Source organism: Brassica oleracea, chromosome C5 (genome assembly GCF_000695525.1).
Source record: "Brassica oleracea var. oleracea cultivar TO1000 chromosome C5, BOL, whole genome shotgun sequence".
Lineage (NCBI taxonomy): Eukaryota > Viridiplantae > Streptophyta > Magnoliopsida > Brassicales > Brassicaceae > Brassica > Brassica oleracea.
In genome coordinates, this window is record NC_027752.1 from 26314760 (window position 1) to 26335911 (window position 21152).

The 21152-nt window shown below is 35.5% G+C and overlaps 2 pseudogenes; both read right to left on the reverse strand.

The window, feature by feature from the left end:
- Positions 1-1374: 1374 nt before the first annotated feature.
- Positions 1375-6159, reverse strand: LOC106295724 (annotated as a pseudogene).
- A 2129-nt stretch (positions 6160-8288) lies between these two features.
- LOC106295722 overlaps positions 8289-21152 on the reverse strand; it is a 16474-nt pseudogene continuing 3610 nt past the window's right edge.

The following is a 21152-nucleotide window of genomic DNA, read 5'->3' on the forward strand; positions in this document are numbered from 1 at the left end:
ACAAAAGATCAACCGGATACAAATCTATTGTAGTCCATAAGCTTGTGAGAGCCGAGATCTATGACCTAATAATATATATTTCAGTGTGTGATATAATCCACAGCAACAGAGGTCATGAGACACCATCAAAAGATGGATAAAGAACTGCAATGTCCGAGATAAATACATATGGATGGTATTGCCTAAAGCAAGGAAGATCGATGACCATATGTATGGATCATGAATATGTTCTGGCCAATATGCCATAGTATGGTAAAATTATAAAGCCATTGATATACATCTATGTATAGAAGATACACCGAGACATAGGTTCATGATAACCATGTTTAGTACATTGTCCATGAGTACTTGGTTTATCAGACCATAGTAAAATCTTGTAATCTTTATATAAGGAACCCCCATTGTTCATTAATAATAACACAGAAATATACAGTCTCTAAACTTTCTAATTACAACAGGAGAGAGTATATGATATATAAATAGCCCGATGGAGAGCAAGGGTCATGCCAAAAAGAACTTTCTTTACCACTCTTCCCTTCGACTTTTTATAAAAGCTTTGCCATGTCTCGATGTTTTTATATTTCCCCCACATCCAAAAACCTGTAACTGCATTCACGTTTACTGTCCATTTTAACTCGTTTCAAATAAGGTATTTCTTGATCTAATTCACCCAAAGTAATGACTGAACATACAGTATACGCTTAGAAAACATTCTTCTGCTTATACACTTCACCTCCTAACTATCTTTGCTATCTTTGTATTGAACCCTGGCCGACTGCAGGAATGCTAAACAGAATTTATCTCTATCTTTAACACAAGAAGTTGGAAGTCTGGAGTAGGAGCCAAAAGTTGTTGGAATTTAGATTAATAGTCATTAGTAGTCTCACACCTTATAAAGATCATATGAATGACAAGTCCCCCGCACTACGATTCGGTTCCTTTTCTGTTACATGTGAACTCGAAATATTAGCCGGAAAACTCCTTTGCAAAATCTATATTTGATCATTCTTTCTTTCCAAACTTGAATGGCTACCAGAAACCCATTTTGGTTTGATTTTTTATCTTGAATTAGACAGCATCTTTATGTACCTCTTTTGTTATTTAAACTGATTTGATTTATGAAATTTTACGCTTGGGTAGGTAGAGACACATAGAGTGTAAAATATGAAAGATAATTTTCTTTATAGATAATTTTATTTATTTATTTATTTATGAACTGCCAAAAATGAAGGCCTGGTTATTACAACTGTATTAGCAAAACATACACATCACGTAAAATTTTATTAAATCATTATAATAAAAATAAAACAAACAATACATAGAAAACATTAATAATTATTAGATTTAAAGGTTGGAAGCACATTATATATATATTGATTCCTCTTATTGTTTGATTATGAACTTAGAAAACCATTTTCCAGAATCTTTTTCTCGTCGATCAGCAGGATTAGTGAAATTGACCCAGTTCATACCAAACCGGAGAGTGTAACCATTTCCGAACTCGTAGTTGTCCATTAATGACCATGAAAAATATCCTGCTACGTTGCATCCATCCCTGAAATAAATTTGAGATAATGATAACTACTTATAATTCTCAAAAGTATGTCAAATAAAGTTAACTCACTCGATAGAGCATTTGAGACATGCAAATGGCTGCAATGATTTTGAATTCATCCATTATCAGCAAGAGCATTTGACAGGGTTAAGTTTCCCATATCAAGATCTCCAATTCCTGAAAAATTTAACACAAGATTTCCAAATTAAACACACACACATATTTCTATTTGTTTAAACATTGGTTAAACATATTTGTATTGGTATGATGATATGTAGGTACCGTTTTCAGTGATGCAGGTAAGTGGGTTTCCGTATTTGTTTTTGATATAATTTAGAATCTGACGGAACCCTGGAGGGTAGTAGACATAGCTAGGCGCCTGTAAACAAGAAGGGAGCATATAAGAAGGAAATTCAAATAAACGTTGTGATCTCTTAAAAAATGATGATTATAAATCAAAGTCGATAGTTACCTGAACACCAATAGGTACTCCGTTGCGGTAATCTGTATCCAAGTAGAGAAAATATATGAGTTTAGAAAATTTACTCACACACACACACACACATATATATATATGTGTATAATATAAGAAGCACAATTTTTTTACATACATCCAAGTGTAACTCTTTGATCGGTTATGACACTAGGTTTTGTAGAAGGAGGTGCATTGGTCGCATATTGTGTAACATAATAGTTCAACCCTAGAAAATCAAGTGATCCGTTGACTAACTTTGATTCTTGAGGTGTGAATTTTGGCAATCTAGGTCCAACCATCTGTCGCATCACTACAAGAAAACAGCTAGTTTCCTACAGACGATTTCGTCAGAAATCCGTCGGAATAAGCCATTTTCGACAAATTTCCGACGAAAATAGTCGTCGGTTATAACTCGTCGGAAATAAAAATTTCGTCGGAATTTCATCGAAATTTTTGACAAATTTCCGACGAAATCCGACGGACATATTTCTAACAAAATTCCGACGGAAAAAATTCCGACGAAACTCCGACGGACATAATTCCGACGAAATTCCGACGGACAGACTTCCGACGAAATTTCGACGGATAGATTTCCGACAAAATTCCGACGGACATATTTCCAACGAAATTCCGACGGACTTTATAAATTATTTAAAAAAATAAAACAGATTTTATTTACATATTTTTAATAAATATTTTTAATTCATTAAATATATATAAAATTTAAAAATTAGAAAAAATAAAATTTTAAGATAATTATTTTTTAAAATCATTTATAATAAATATTTTTAATTCTTTATATATATATATAATTAAAATTATAAAAACGTTTTTGTAGTATAATTGTTTTTAAAATCCTTTATAATAAATTTTTTTATAAATTTTTAAAAACATAAAACGGTTTATAAATTGAAAATATTTTCAAACAAAGAGATTTTTTAAAACTTTTTGTAATTGAAACCTTTTTCTAATAACTGAAAAACGTTTTAATAAAATCTATAAAAAACACAAAAACATTTTATAGATTGAAAAGGTTTTTAAAAAGGTGAAAAAGGTTTTAATATATTTTAGAAACGAGAAAACGTTTTAAAAATTATAACAAACTTAAAAAAGTAATTATATAAACTTAAAATGCTTTATAATAAGCTTAAAACTTTATATAAAATTATAAAAACGTTTTGAAACAATAAAAGATAATAAAAACTTGAAAACATTATATATATATATATATATATTAAATAAAACTTTTCAATAATTATAAATACACAAAAAATGTTCTTATAAAAATATTTAACATATAATTTCTAAAATCTTAACATCTAAAAGTTTCAATCTACATACAAAACAACAACCTAAAACAAAATCTAACAACATATAACTCCTAAAACTATCAATTATATCCTAAATCTTTAGATTCAAAACCTAAAATCCACAAATCTAACATTCCAACCTAAAAAAATGTAATCTAAAGAGGGGTTTAGATGACTTACATGATTGGGGAAGAGATTTGGAGGATTTGGGGTCGGAGTCGCAGATTTGTGAGAGAGAGAGAGGAGTGCATTATCTTTGGATATCTTCCATAAACCAATGGATCCAAAAACCTTCATAAATATAGAACAAATATGATAAATTAGATACTGCAAGTATATTTATTACATTCTTATAACCAACGCTTTATATATATATATGTGTGTGTGCTTCTGTATATTCCTGAGATCTGAGAGTCAATTTAATGGACAAATATATACCATCCGACAAAGAAATCAAATGCTCGCTTTGCAGCAGCCTTGTCAAGAACACTATTTTCGTTTAATGATAATAGTTACCATCTCCCGATCAAGGTTGTTCCTATCTTACCACCTTGAAATTTCTGCATGCATAGATAGTTTTGGATGATAATAGTTACATATACTACATAGAAAATATCTTGAAAGAAAAAAATCATGCAAGACATATTTGGTAAGTATATGAACCTGGTATCTTTTTCGGTATAATGCTACAGTTTTTGCATGGGCTAGAAGTTGGTTATGTGCAACTACATAAGGTTCGGTTCCAGAATTTCCTCCAAATTCACAGCCAGTGCACCGTCCAGGCGGATACGATACGTCTCCATAACCTTTGCTTGCGAGCGAGTAAGGCTGATTTAAAGTAATCCAAAATTTGACTCTGTCTCCGAATCTCTGGAATAGAAGCTCGGCATAGTTTTTGTAGTCCTCTCTGCCCATGTATCATACATATTAGATAACATAACCTATGACAAAGAAAACAAGTTTAATATAATGCACTTACACTATACGCCTACTCAAGAAACCTCCATACTCATCTTCTAGAGTTTGGGGAACATCCCAGTGGAATATTGTTACGTACGGTTCTATGCCTTTATTCGCACAAAAAGTGATAGACAGTTAAAACTTGCTAATATATGTATTATTAAAATAGAAATTTATAAAATATATTTTACCATTTGCTTTTAACTCGTTGATGAGATTATTGTAGTATTTTATCCCGTTTTCGTCAATCCCTCCAATCAATCTTCCCTCTAAGCGTAAAAGCATATATGCAATCATAAGATTAGTTAAAAATATAATAACAATAATGAAAATTTAGTCTTATCATCTGCACTTACTTGGTAAGATCCTTGACCATGCTATTGAGAGTCTGTATGCTTGAACCTTCATTCTTTTCAGTAATTTGACATCCTCCTGTTATATGAGAGTTCCAGAGTTAAATTACATTCTGAAATGGAACAAAATGTATACACACACATTCATCATTGATGACCTCTTACCTTGTAAAGATCACCTCTTACCTTGTAAAGATCAAACGAATCACAAGCAAGGTCTCCAGAACTGCGATCTGGAACTTTCTCTGTACATATATATAGCAAATCGAAATAAGAGCATGACTTGGATATATATACAGATGAGTGAAATTGTCCCATCCGCTATTTGTATACTTAATTTTGCCTACATCAAAGTGAATGCTAATTAATTATACGGGCAAATTTTTAATTAATGATGTGTTGTGACCTGGATATCTATGAGTGAAAGAGTCCCATCCGTTAAGTGCTCTATGTGCAGCACCTTCAATCTGGTACAAAAAATATAATTATGCAGGCCGGGTTAAAGATTATTAGTATATCTGGTAGATGAAAATAATCTTGATAGATCCCTATCTATCTATACTATTAAAACAGAAATCACGATTTAATTCATGTGTGATTTTTTATTTTGGACCATCCTTAGAAAGTTATTTATATGACTATTTTCTTATAAATATTTGAATTAATCAAATTATTATAAAACAAACAAATTAAATAGATATTCTTATATTTTCTCTAAAATTGTATCTGAATAAAATCTTTCATATCTTTTTATTTACAATATAAATATATATTTATTTTTCATTAAAATAAACATTTTAAATATTTAATTAATTTCGTGTTTATTATAACATATATGTACATTTCATTTTATACTCAAAAAACTTTTAAATATTTAGTTAATTTCTGGTTTATTTAAAAAAATTAATGTATGTTTCATTTTAACTAAAACAATCCTTTAAAATATATAAATAATTTTGTAATTTTAATAAAACTAATGTACAATTTTTTATTAATATTTTGATATTAATTTAATATAATAATTTTCAATTAATTTTTTGATCAACTAATAAGACTTTCAATTTAGAACTTTATATCACATGATTGAAAATATTCTATCATTGACAATTCAAAACAAATACATTAAATTATTGCATATAAACTATAAAATTGTCATTTTTTAAAACGTTATATTAAACAATTAGTAATATGGTATATATTAAAAACTATGTACAATTAATCATGTAAAACAATATTTATGTATGTAAAAATGAAAATAATCACCCGCACGGTTGTGCAGGTCAAGATCTAGTATCTCAATATCAAAAAGATATGTACCTGGTAGGCTGAAGTAGCCGCACCAAAAGTGAAGTTCTTTGGAAAACTAGTTCGGTTGAATGTAAGAGGATCGTCGCAGTTGAACGATTCTTTAGCCTTACAGGCCGGGTTACAAACATTTTTGCTACTTGAAACCCCAAAGAGAATGACAAGAATGGTTACAAAGAATTGAGCTTTTTGACATTCCATGGTTGAGAACATTGTATGATTTGCTTTCTTTGGTTCTTAATTGTTTTAATTTGCTTTTTGTTGATGGTAAATTTGATGATGGTGACTAAATAATGAACTTGGAAGGGTTTATATAGGAAAGTTTGCTTGCATGAGAATTTGCATGGGGTTTGAAGTAAACTCGTTACGTACGAATATTTGCAATGATTTTTTAACCTCCACGTTCTCCACCTCATGACTTGCTGTCTCTTTTCTTAAGTAAACCCAGAGCTTGACCCGCGCACCCGCGCGGATATTTATTTTCACTTTTTATATAAATAAATATTATTTAAGCGTTTATTGGTTTATATTTTAAATATTTATCATATTTTAAAATTTTTATAAACACAACAATTAAATAGTTTACGTGCTGTAAAAAATAGTGACCCATGTCTGATACTAAACTTTCGAGAAATATTGATCTATTGATATGTTTGAGTAATATTTCTTTTAACATGAAATTGTTTTTCAAATGTAATAAGAATTTAAATATTTTGATCAGATATGGGGCATATGGTGAGATTTAGATACGCTAGAAAATAATATTTGGTTATAAACATTAAACAGTGTTTCATAAGTAATTCAAAGATATTTAAATTTTAATATTAATTTTTTAAAAATAATAATTAATAGTAACCGAAATGGTTAAACATATGTTTTAGAAAATTTTGAAATATATATAATCTTAGGCGAGATTTAATTATATTAAAAATAATATTCAGTTACAAATATTTCATATTGTTCTATAAGTAGTTTAAAGATATTTAAATCTTAGCATATATAGATTTTATTGTTCAAAATAATTAATGGTAAGTTAAACATATATTTTAGGAATATTTTTCATATTGTTTAATATTGAATTTAAACTTGAATTTTGTTCAAAAATAATTAATGGTAACATTCTCTAAGTTTGATATTGTTAAAATCAATTTTAAATTTGAATATTCCCAAAAATTAGCTAATTTGTTTTAGGAAACATATTAAATCCGAAAATTATGCTAAATTTGATTTAGGAAATAATTTGATAAATAGAAAAAGACAATGATTACTTAAAGATAGGTTTATTTAATTACTTCAGTGGCATACCATTGAAAATAAGTAGGAAAACTTAGGGATGTTTTATAAGTGCACTTCTATTTTAATAATAGAGATTTACATCATATGATCATAACGATTTTCCAATTTCGTATAGTGTTATCTAAGCAAGGACGATTGAGTCGTTAATACATCATATTTGATATTCCTCTAGCTTATATATATATATGTAATGTTATAGCTTCACACACTATATATACATGCACATATCCGAAACTCTGAAATCAAAATATATATGCTAATTAATGTTCATTGAAAAAATCATAAGCCATTTGGTTTATATTTATTTTTAAATTGGTTAACGGTTTTCGTTCGGAGCACATTCTATTTAGCTTATTATTTAATTTACTTGTTTTTTTAGGAACCAAGCAAATTCAAAACTTATATCATTTAAACGCATTCAATATTATATTAGGAGGACAAAAATGAACCTAGAATTATGATAATCAACTTCTTTTTATTTTTTTATAATTTTGGTGTGATCCCAAAAGCTTTCTAGGCCGAAAGACTAATCACCAAGAAGTCCATAGAAATCCGAGTTTTACTGTCATTTAAGGCGTTTATGGGTGGCCAAGAGAAATCGAATCCAGGGCGGTAGTTCCAACTGGAACTTCTTAAAAAAAGAATTATGATAAATAATAACATTTAGTATTTTATATAAACCCTTAGCACTTATTGTTCATTAATTAGCGATGAACTAAGAATTTATATAACTTAAATAGAAGTAAAATAAAAAATATTCTAAACCGGTTCTTAATCTATAATGCGTAATGAGCATTACAAATATTAATTTATATGTACAAGTCAAACACCAATTCTGAATTATAGTATGATTTGAACTGAAGAAAAGAATCCCAACTAGTGCTTGAATTGGAACGCAACATCCCAAAAAATGATACAAATTATTTACAAATTCCATAAAGAAGTATGTATATACCTATATACCTTTATTTATTTATAATAATTGCTTCCTATACTTTTATTTATTTATGATGAATATATTGGATGTCAAGTCCAATTCATTACAACACTAATGGAATGCCTATATAGCCACAACAATAAACAAAGTTAACAGTAATAGGTATTAGATGATGAAGCTGGATACATGTAAGTTGACATGATCTATTTCCCTAGCAATGAACTTAGAGAACCATTTTCCGGAGTCTTTCTCCTTTCGATCAGCGGGGTTGGGGAAGTTGACCCAGTTCATACCGAACCGTAGCGTGTAACCTTCCACAAATTCATAATTGTCCATCAAAGACCATGCAAAGTATCCTGCTACGTTATACCCATCCCTATACTAAAGTATTTAGGTTAATAACTAAAAGTTAACCCACGTAAACAAATCTCTCGAACATCGACACACGAATAACTCACTCGATTGCGCATTTGAGACAAGAAAGATGGCTGCAATGGCAGTGAATTCGCCCATTATCAGCAAGAGCATTTTCAATTGGCAGATTTCCATAATCAGAAACTCCTGACAAAAGCTTCTTGTTTACTATATAAGCATATTAAGAAAGCATTGGAAAACAATATATTTATATATATGTACCATGTTCGGTGATGTAGGTAAGTGGATTTTTGTAGGCCTCTTTGATGTAATTTAGAGTAATACGGAAACCGGGAGGATAATACACAAAGCTAGCAGCCTGTGCAAGAAGATAATTTGTCAAACCAATTTTGTAATCTTCTAAACATAATATAAGGATCTTTCTCAAAAAAAAAATTATATATATATAAAGGTCATTTGAGATACTAGCCTCAACACCGATAGGAACTCCGTTCCGATGATCTGAAATTAAATAAAACGTACTATAGTATGTCAAATTAAATATTTGGATTTAAAAGAAAATATGATGGTTTTCTTACGTACAACTGAGAGTAACCCCTGGATCGGTTAAGACATTGGGATTTTCTTGAGGAGTAGTTGTGTATGTTGCATATTTTGTGAAATAATAGTCTAATCCTAGAAAATCAAGTGATCCTTCAACTAACTCCGATTCTTGAGGTGTAAATCTTGGCAACCTGTCTCCTATGATCTCTTTCATTGTCTTTGGATAATCTCCGTAGACCAATGGATCCAAGAACCTTCAAATATAAACATATGTAAATTGATAGACAATAAATTGTTACTTAAAATCTATATAACTACATAGTTCAATATAGTTATGGTTTGAGGTCAGTATATTAAACATAAATTATGTACCATCCGACGGTGAAATCAAATGCCCTTTCCGCAGCAGCTTTGTCAAGGCTGCTAGTTTGATTTAGTGGGGTGAACCATGTCCCGATCAAAGTTGTCCCTATCTTGCCACCTTGAAATTTCTGTGTATATATTAATTTTAGATTAAATATTTTGACACGAGAACACATACTAAAGCAAATTTATAAAAAAGAAATGAATGATGACAAAAGTATTACATATGCATACCTGATATTTTTTACGGTATAGAGACACAGCTTCTGCATGAGCTAAGAGTTGGTGATGAGCGACTACGTAAGGTTCGGTTCCAGAATCTCCTCCAAATTCACAGCCAGTGCATCTTCCAGGTGCATTTGACCCATCTCCATACCCTTTCGTTGCAAAAAAGTATGGCTTGTTTAAAGTCATCCAAAACTTTACTCTATCTCCAAATCTTTGGAACATAAGTTCAGCGTAGGTCTTGTAATCATCCCTTTACATATGAAAATATTGATATTTTCATGTGATTTATCTAAGCTAAAATAAAGGAAAATTAGATTGGTAGATAGGAAATTTAGATTGGTTCATATGCATTTACACTATACGAGGACTTAAGAAACCCCCGTACTCGTCTTCTAGAGTTAGGGGAACATCCCAATAAATAATGTCACATATGGTTCTATGCCTGCATTCGCAAAAAGTTATTTAACACAATAACTTGGTACGTTTGTTAAATAAGGAGGAAGATCAATAACTTAAAATATATATATATATATATATATATATATATATATATATATTTCCACGTATATAGATATATAAAATATTATAATTAATATGTCAATATATATGTTAGCATAAGTTAAAATTAAGATTTTACCATTTGCTTTTAGTTTGTTGATGAGATTATTGTAGTATGCTATCCCATTCTCGTCCACTCCTCCAACCAATCTTCCCTCTATGATACAGGACGTATATGTATAATCTTTTTTTTTTTTTGTCATCTTTAAGATTAATAAGAGGATTTCAACTTTCCAACAATCAACCAGCATAATCCTTCTAGGGTATATCCTAACCAAAAAATCTTTGTAACCAACCACAAAGACAAAACATCTACCCTGCAATACTAGTGATCAAATCCACATCCAAGATCACACCCAAAAAATCATCAGACAAAAGAGCAAAACATGTCAACTAAGAAGAGGGCAGCGGTTCCTCATTCTGGATAGTCTCTTCCAGCCAGTGTGGCGCACCTGCAGCTACATAAAAGTGACTATAGCTTCCTTTTGTGACACTCTGCGCAATGAAGAAAACCCCTCTATTAGTTGATATATCTTCTCTTATGACCCTCCACCATTCCAACTCTCTTAGCCTTCCTATAATCCCAACATATTGGCAGGTGAAGCTTGGCCAAGCTTTTGGTCTCAGGATTACATTTGGAAAGGTCGCATCATCGATGGCTATTATGACCCGGCTCACATGATGGGCTCTCAAACATTCAATGGTCCATAGAAGCCCTTGAAATTTCGCTTCGTCCAAAGAGACGACGTTCGAAAAAGCTCGACGACTATGCATGATCACCTTGCCCCACTCGTTTCTTAGTACCCACGAACCTCCACTCCTTTGATTCGCCTTGTCCACATCAACCCCAATATTGCATTTAAGCCACCCTCGATTAGGAGGCATCCATCTCCTCTCATGAATAACCTCCATCATTCTCTCCTTCTCCTCCACTTCCTTCTCATGTTTTTGTGCCATGAGCCAGAACTCTGCTTCTCTGCGATCTTGTCCATGAGGTCCACTGCCATGAAGGCTTTACCTTCAAAGATCAACCCATTCCTCGTTTTCCAAAAGTACCAAACAATCCATGGAATCATGTTTTTTATCTTCTCGCTTACCTCCTTGTTCTTCATCAGCATCATGAGGTAGTGGATATTAGAGAAATGTGATGTTTTATCATATCCATTCATCGGTTGTGGAACATAAGCCAGCGCCCAAACTTGTCTAGCAACAGAGCAGTCAAAGAGGATATGGTTGATAGATTCTCCCTGGAACCCACAAGCCTGACAGAAGGGATCCATCCTTATTCCTCTTTTGACCAAAATTTCACCCACAGATATCGCATTGCTGACCGCTCGCCACAGAAACGTCTTAATCTTTGGGGCTGTTGAAATTTTCCAGACAGAGCTTTTGAGTTCATTCACCGAGGGTCTTGCTTCCGCTTCTCTTATGTCCTCCCTTCTACTCCATGAGTTTATCAACCAGTAGCCTGATTTAACCGAATAACTGCCGTTCTTATTATGTAGCCAGACCCAATAATCATCCTGAGAGGAGGCTACTTTCATCGGTAGAATTCTTCTGATGTCTTCTTCATAGAACAATTCATTCAGGATCTCTAAGTTCCAGCAGTTGTTCCGGGGATCGATTAAATCACTCACCTTCAGTAGCAGGTCCACAGATATATTCTTCATCAGCGGTCTTCTCCTGACATCACCCTCTATCCAACTGTTGACCCACACTGAAACCGTATCTCCGTTACCGATATGTTTCCTGAGGCCTTGCACCAGCAAATCCTTTCCAAACTGGATGCTACGCCAGGCATACGATGGTCGCGGGCCATTCTTCGCATTCAAGAAGTCAGTATTCTCAAAATATCTACTTTTGAATAGTCTGGAAATAGAGACTCCAGGTGACTGAGTATTCTCCAAGCCTGCTTGGCCAGTAGCGCTAGATTAAAACCCAGACCTCCATGTTCATTTGTGAGACTCAATTTGTTCCAACTCAACCAGTGTATCTTCCTCTTATGCTCAAGAGAATTCCACCAGAAATCTGCCATTGCTTTAGTTAGGTTTTCGCAAGACTTCTTGGTCAGTTTAAAACATGACATTGCATACACTGGCATAGCCATTGCCACAGCCTTGATCAAGACCTCTTTTCCCCCCCAACGAGAGTTGCTTGACAAACCAGCCTGATAACCGATCCTTTAGCTTGTCATAGATGTAAGCTAGCAGTTCGGTCTTTGATCCACTGAAGCATTCCGGCAACCCAAGGTACGAGCCAGTTCCACCTTCTTTTTCGATCCCTGTTATCTGTCTAATCAAATCTCTTGAACTTTCAGCAACTTTGGCTCCAAAAGTTATGGCTGACTTCACAACATTAACTTTCTGACCAGTAGCCTGCTCGTAGACAGATAGTATTTTCATCATTTTAGTAGCTTGTGAGCCAGAAGCCTTGCAGATGAGCAAGCTATCATCAACAAATAACATATGGTGTATCATCGGCCCATTTTCTAAGAATTGTATCCCCTGCAGTAGCCCTTTGATCACAGCCTGCTCAATCAGATGAATTAAGCCTTCCGTGCATAACACAAATAAGAAAGGGGATAAAGGATCCCCCTGGCGAAGACCCCTCTCCGGGTGAATGCATCCGAAAGGCTGATCATTTATTAGAGTCGAGTAGGTTACCGTCAAGACGCAGAACATAACTCTTTGAATCCAGACCTGATTGAAGCCCATTGCGTGTAGAAGAACCCTCAGGTAACCCCATTCAACTCTATCATACGACTTCGACATATCAGATTTAATGGCCATGAATTCCTTGGAGAATTTCTCGTTTGTCCTCAAGGCATGAATCATCTCGTGGGCTATCAAGATGTTGTCAGTAATCAGTCTTTCTTCCACGAAAGCAGATTGAGTTGGAGACACTATATCTACCATCATTAGTTTCAGCCTTGCTCCCAGAATTTTGGAAATAATCTTGTAGAGGACAGAGCAAAGGCTTATCGGTCTGAGGTCTGACATGAGTACAGGATCTTCTATATTTGGTATAAGTCAGAGGTGGGTGTAGTTCCATTCGACTGGAAAAATTCCAGTATTGAAGAAATTCAGCACTTCTTTCGTGACCTGATCTCCCACAATATCCCAATACTTTTGGAAGAACATCCCCGTCATACTATCAGGCCATGGGGCGCTTCCCGGATCTATAGAGAAAACTGCATCTCTCACTTCCTCCTTGTTGACTTCTCTCATGAGCACTTTGTTCATTTCTGGAGAAACCCTCTGCGAGAAACCTTGAAAGATTTCTGAGAAATCTCCATTGCTTGTCGATGTGAAGAGCTTTTTGAAATATTCAGTAGCCACCTCCGCTTTTGCTACCTCTGAGAACTGCTCATGCCCATTTTCATCCATTAACTTGTTGATTCTCTTCTTTGCCCTGCTAGCCTTCACCGAGTCATGGTAGTATCTGGTATTGAGATCACCTTTCACTGCCCATTTATTCTTGTTTTTCTGCTTCCAATATGATTCTTCTTCTCTATAGGCTTTTATCAACTCCTTCTTCAGATAACCAATCCTCACACTAGAAGAAGTTAACGACGACTGCTCTAGAATTGAGATTTTGTTTCTTTTTCCACTTACTCAGAGATTTCCTGCATCTCTTTAGTCTGTCGGAGACCTTAGCTTTAAACAGAGGGTGGTTAGTTAACCACGCCTTCTTGATCTCTTCTTTCACTCCATCTTTATAGAGGAATCTGCCATCGAACCGGAAGCTAACTCTATACGGTTCAGAAGCTGATATTAATTTCACCAAAACCGGTCTATGGTCAGAGCCTCTTTTATCCAAGAAGACTTGATTGGATGCAGGATATAGTTGAAACCACTTCTTATTACCAAAGCATCTGTCCAGCTTAGATTGAATCGAAAGTGTGCCTCTCTCACCCCCACGTAAAGATATTTACGGTGCTTTGAAGCTCCACCTCTCTCCTATTTCCAGCATGTCATTGAACGGTTGAAACGAGGCTTTACTTCTCCTCGGACCCCCAATTTTCTCTCCATTGTGTCTTATATCGTTGAAATCACCCATCATACACCAGGGTTGCTTTCTGTAGGCACCAATTCGGGACAGTCTCTCCCATAACTTTGGCATGTTCTTCCTTACGGGCTCCCCATATATACAAGACACATAGAAGTTGTCTTTACCTAACTGTACATTGAAATCTACTAGATGCTTATCCACAAACTTAAACACAATATTCACATAACTTTTCCACATCAAGGCTAAGCCGCCACTGTACCCAATAGGATTTACAGTCATAATCCCATCATAGCCTAGCCAAGTTTGAATATCTACGAGATAGTCACGGTTATGCTTTGTCTCCATCAAGAACAAAACATCCGGGAAGTGTTGCTGTCTCAATTCCCGTATTCTTGGAATCACCAAATCATGTGCACGGCCCAGGCCCTGGCAATTCCAGCTCAGCATCGTCATTTAAATCTTGGACGGTCCCTCATTTGGGACCACCATTGGTTTCTTAAACCTTGCAGAGCTTTTAGATGGCTCGACATCTTCATTTGCCTTCCTCTTATAATTTGTGACTACACCTTCTCCAATCTTCTTCCCCGATCCAACATCTTCCTTCTGAATCCTCTTCTTATTGCCTTTTCTCTTATAAGTGTCTGGCCTTGTTCTGCTTTTAGGTTTCTTTAGAGAGGTCCCGGAAGTGCGGGTTTCATAGAAGCCCACACTATAACCCGTTGAACCCTCAGGAAGAAATTTTGACGGAGTAGAATTTACGGCCATTTCAGAGATAGGATGCTCTGATACTATCTTGCCAGATTGGAGAACTTTCATACCTGCTGAAATAGCGCTGGCCATCAGTTTTTCCGTGTTCACCACCTGCTCCTTTTGAGCACTGAAGTCATAGACCACCCCTTTTCCTTTATCCAATGCCTTAGAGATGATCAGAGCCGGTTCCAATCTTAAGAAAGTTTTTTGACCAATAGGATCGTCCATCAAATCAGAAATGGATTTCCTGACTCTGTCTTCTCTAGCCAACATCTCTTGCCCTTCCGCTGCCAGCAGATACTGCCTCATGCCTTGAAGAACCTCCTCTGCAATTTTTGGTCGACCTGAAGCCGGATCCCTTCCAACCTCATTATCTGGAAGGACTCCAAACAGAGGATCAGATTCAGCCAACCTCTCTATCAGCTTTGTCCTCTTACTTTCCGCAGAAGATTCCTCACCCTTAGCTCCTCCTTGTTTGCTCTTCACAACAAACGGGCAATGGGATTGCTCGTGGGTAAGTCTTTGGCACGTGTAGCATCTCTTTTGCAACCGTTCATAATCATATAGGATGTTAACCACCTCTCCACTCGGAAGTGTGAGCTTCTTAGATCTTCTCAGCGGCTTAGATACATCAAACTTCACTAAGACTCTCACATAATCTTTGTACTGAGCCTTCTCCGGGTCGAAAGGAACATCAACAACTTGCCCTGCAAAGTCCCCCAGAGACGATATAGTTCCTGGAGTATAATGATTGATTGTGATGTTCCTCATTTGCAGCCACACCATCAGATATTGCAGATGATCTTCGGGTGGTTTCTCCACCCACCTCTCCAACACAATCGACCAATTATCGAAGGTATGGACACCTCTGTTCAAGATATCCAACAAATCATGTTCATGTTTGAAGATGAACTGAAATCTTTCCTTCGACAGCGCCACTCCCTTCACTCTGTCATAGAGTTGTCATTTTCTTGGAATCTCACGGATTAGATCCTCCATCTTTTGACATTGCGGGTTCAACAGACGACCCACAAGACTCATAGCATTTCTCTCCGTAGAGTAAAACTCCGGCCGGTCCGGTAGCACAAAAGGCTCATCTTCTTCCTCCTCAAGTGACATGTGTTGCATTGCTTTGTCGAGACGAGACGACATCGAGATCCACCAACCTTTGAAATCTTCACTTACTCGTACCACCACTACTACTCTCTGAAAATTCCCCCTTGATTTAAGAACTAGCACTACAACAAATATGGCTTTTCATAGCATACGGATAACGCTATTATATGGTTTTTATAGCGGTTTTATAAATGCTATTATAGTTGACGCTATAATAGGGTACCTATATACGATAGCGTTTTGAAATGATGCTATTGTAGAGTGACCTATAATAGCGTTACGATTATGATGTATTAATGCAATTTATGACACATTAGTCGTGTTATAGGAAATTCTATAACAGCTGTTCTCTAACGTTGTATTAATTATATTTATAACACGTTATCCGTGTTATAGGAAATTATATAACAACTGTTATTTTTTGCTGTATTAAACTTAATAATAACATCTAATTCGTGTTATATATAATTGTATAATAACATTTTTTTGCTGTTATCTATATTTGTAAAATAGCTATATCATGTAGCCATGAATTACGTTGTAGTAGCTCTGCATAGATGCTATTTGGTGATGTGGTTTTGATTTATGTATATATGAATTGTAGCTTCTATTTTGGATACAGTTTCAGACAATAAATTCATCACATGTTACAGCAAATTCTCATAAATAAATAAATAAAGTCTGAATCCATTTTCATTTCTCCATAATAGAAATACAATGTCATAATTAAGTTTGAAAGAAAAAACACAAATACCATAGGTTCATTAGTAATACTAAAGGAAAGAAAGTAGAAGACCATACAGTTCTTATTCCACCTCAAACGATGACAACTTTATCTTCAGGCCATGCTACAGTAGTGCCGACAGCATCCTCCATACACTCAATTGCAGACGTTGGCCTCCAAACCTTGGCATCATTCACCTTCACTACATCAACCCACACACGAACTGCATTATTCCCCAACGGAACGAAATGGACTAACTGTTCAGGGTTGTTCGAAGACCAGCGTCCTTCTGCAACAACTACTTTTTCACCGGTAATATCCAATAGTTTGCACTTCTGACCCTCTTTCACAATCTGTATAAAAGAACGATGTCAAATAGTGTAAGTAATATGTAACCATTAGCAACTTTATCAGGTCAACGATCACTACCTACTAATACACTTACACTTACCTTCTGAGAACTTGAAGGAGGTTGTGCAAATGTTTTTGAAATCTTAGCAGGAGCTGGTGGAGTGTGAACTTGTGAGTGCGTATGAGGAGTAGCTGTAGTTGGTGACTGTGTGTCTGAATTCTCGAATAAAACTCTGCTCACTGGCCATGCTACAAACGTCTTCAAACAGTCGCGAAGGTTTGAGTGTTTTTCTGTTGGCCGCCAAAAAAATGTCTCTGTTACCGTTACCACATCCACATATACTTTAACAGCATTTCGTCCAAGAGGAAGGCCATCCACCAAGGCTTCGGGATCACGACTCTCCCAACGACCTTCAGCAACTGTTTCTTCATCATCTGTTAGCCAATGTAGCAGTTTGCACTTGTTCATTTTATTTTTCTCTGGGCTCTGACAAACAAACAAATCCATCATTGGAAACACATTAATAGATATTAGAAAAAATAACTTAAGATCAAAATGAGATGAGTAATGAAAACCTTACATTACTTGGAATGTCATTTGGAGAGAACTCCTCGTCAAGAACTAGAACCGCATCCTGAGGCCAAGCTACTGTTTCTCCTACAGCCTGGCCAATAGTATACATTTTTGGCGCCGGTCTCCAAAGAAATGCATCTTTTTCAAAAGCCGTCTCAACTACCACCTTAGCTGAATTAGGGCCCATGGGTACATTGTTAACAAACTCCATCACATCAGAAGACAGAAAACGACCGTCTGCTACTTTGGATTCCCTGTCACACCAATCGTATAGAATACACTTAGGCAGTGGAAACCTTTTGTTTACACTCTACAAATATTAATCAACAAAACTGTTACATTCCGTTCAAGTTCAGCAAAAAATACTTAATCCAGAAGAACTTACTGATGGTGGTGAATTTTCACCCACTTCCGAGTCTGACCGCTGCAAATAGACATAAAAATTAGGTTACCATTTTGCAATAAACAATAACCAAAGGACAGTTAATCTTTAACACTTACTCGACTATTCATTTTTGCAAGGGCCTCTTGTAATTCGTGGACCTGCTGCTTCAACTGAACTTGTGTCTATTACATTTCAGTCATTTGCTTGCTCTTCAAGCCGAACAACGCAAGTTTGCTCACACTCATTCCTCTACCCATTGCCCTCAAGCGTCCAGGATTGTCAGGTCCTAAGAGCTGACTAATAGTGTCTTCTCTTGGGTTTGAGGATGATTCTCCTGGATCATCAGACCGAATAAGCTCATTGGCCTTTTCCTGAAACATGTTGAAGTTATGATTAAACTGTTGTGTACTTTAACTCTACTGTGAATCTCATAATCAAATAAGGTAATGAAACAACAAATTACTATTTTTTCAGCAGCATCCATGTTTATTGCTGTCCCATCCTTTTTAGTTCGTGACTTCACCCATACATTCAGTCTGGTTACTTCACCAACATCTGAGCTCTCTTTTTTCTGCATTATGTCACGAGATCTCTTATTAAAAACCAATGTCAAATATATCACCACATGTTCATACGATTAAAGATCATTAGCAGGAAAATGCCAGCCACTTCAGTGTCTCTTCCTCATCAGCTGAATCAATGGGTTTCTAAAATTTATTAAAATAAAAATTTGTCAGCTAAACTACATGGGTACAAAATCAAATAAAAACATTTACAGTACTAAGAGACCTGTTGCTTTAGCCACGCCGCAAATTTTTCAGTGTGCATACGCCATAAATAAGTTGCATCCCGTTTACATCTACTATTTGAGTCTTGTAGATGTTGTAAATGAGCACTTGCATATGAAAAAAACAAACCTCAATACTGGAATCTAATATAAGTTTAAATGAAAAATATTCTAAGTAGTAAGAGAAACTTACTCAACATATGGATCCACCATAGCCGTGTTTTGTATTACAGCAAGATGAGCTATTTTCAACTCTGTATCAGAAAATTGGAATGAGCGGGCAGCTGATATAGGACGACCTTCGAGGATGGAAAGGCTCTCATACTCAGTGTTTCTGTCCTCTTTTTCTTCTACATTTGTTGTAGTCTTCAAGAAAGCCGAGCAGAACTTCATGCACTCTTCTGCAAGATAAGACTCAGCTATACACCCTTCTGGTCTTGCTGTGTTTCTTACATAGTCTTTCAATACTTTCATGTACCTGTTTTAAGTGAACATAAAATTTTAGTTATAAGTCCATTTGGAAGATAAATAAATATTTTTTCACAAGAAAACATACCTTTCAAAAGGATACATCCATCGGAAATGGACAGGACCACCAAGTCGAGCTTCTCTGCCTAGATGCACACACAAGTGAACCATGATGTCGAAGAAACTAGGTGGCCAAAATCTTTCAAAAATGCAAACAGTCTCCACAATTTCAGTTTCCATTAGCTGGAGTTGTTCCATATCAAGTTCTCGTTGGCATAGAAGGTTGAAGAAAGCGCATAAGCGGAAAATGGCTACCCTAGGACCCTTAGGTAGTAAGCCCCTAATTGCTACTGACAGCAGTTGTTGCATTAGGACGTGATAATCATGAGATTTGAGACCCATCACCTTACACTCCTCTAATGATATACAACTAGATATATTAGCACAGTAGCCATCAGAATCTTTAAAATCAAAGAGCCGCTTACAGAATGTGTGTTTCTCTGACTTTGACAAAGACCATGGAGCTGCTGGGAGTAATGTCCTTTTACCCTGAGCTTTTGGATGCAAATCCTTCCTGATACCAAGACTTTCAAGATCCTTTCTAGCCTTTAGACCATCCTTTGAATTGCCACAATGTAATAATGTGGCAATCAAGCTTGCAGCCACATTCCTCTCCACATGCATAACGTCTAGATTATGTCGAACAGGTAGCTCCTGCTCACGTGAAAGCAAATAAAGAAATCAGTCAGAACAAGTGTTATAGAATAAAACATCTTGTAAATCGAATTTTTATCCATACCTCCCAATAAAGCAATGAGAAAAAAATCGAACGTTTCTTCCATCTAGACAATTCCTCTTCGTCTTTCTCTCCTATATCTTCATCTTCATCAGATTCACTTAGTTCCTCCTCGTTATCAGATGGTATGTCAACTCGAGTAGCTCTCTGTTTCCCAGACTGTTTTCTGTTACCAAACACATTATTGTAATTTCTCAGCACAAATGAGACATTCCTACCCGTCAGTATCCTTCCCTTTGTCCCATGTTCAGTTTTCCCATCAAACCAAGTCTTCTTTCCTCTGAAACTATGTAAGGGAGGCAAACATTTCCGGTGGCCCATAAATACAAATTTCCTACTATTACTCAGCCACAAACTATCTGTGTGCTTCCCGCATATAGGACAACCCATCTTACCCTTCACTTTACAACCAGCAAGATTCCCATATGCGGGGAAATCACTAATAGTCCAAAGAAGCATTGCCTTAAGCGTAAAGGTTGTCTTACTAACTGCATCGTATGTTAACTCGCCTATGCACCACAGATGTTTTAAATCTTCTATCAGAGGTTCTAAGTATACATCTATACTATTGCCTGGTTGATGGGGTCCTGGAATCAGCAGACTGAGCATTATGTTCTCCTCCTTCATACATAGGTGAGGAGCCATGTTGTAATTCACTAGTAACACAGGCCAACAACTGTATCGGCTGTTCTTCATACTGAAGGGATTAAACCCATCTGTTGAAAGCCCAAGTCGCAAGTTCCTCTCCTCCGCTGCGAACGCCGGATACTTGTCATTCATTGACTGCCAAGTAACAGAATCTACTGGATGGCGCAGTTTCCCATCTGTGCTCTTGTTATTGAAATGTCATCGTAAATCCATTGCAAGTTGCTCCGATCTGAACATCCTTTTCAGGCGAGGTATTACTGGAAAGTATCTCAAAACCTTCTGTG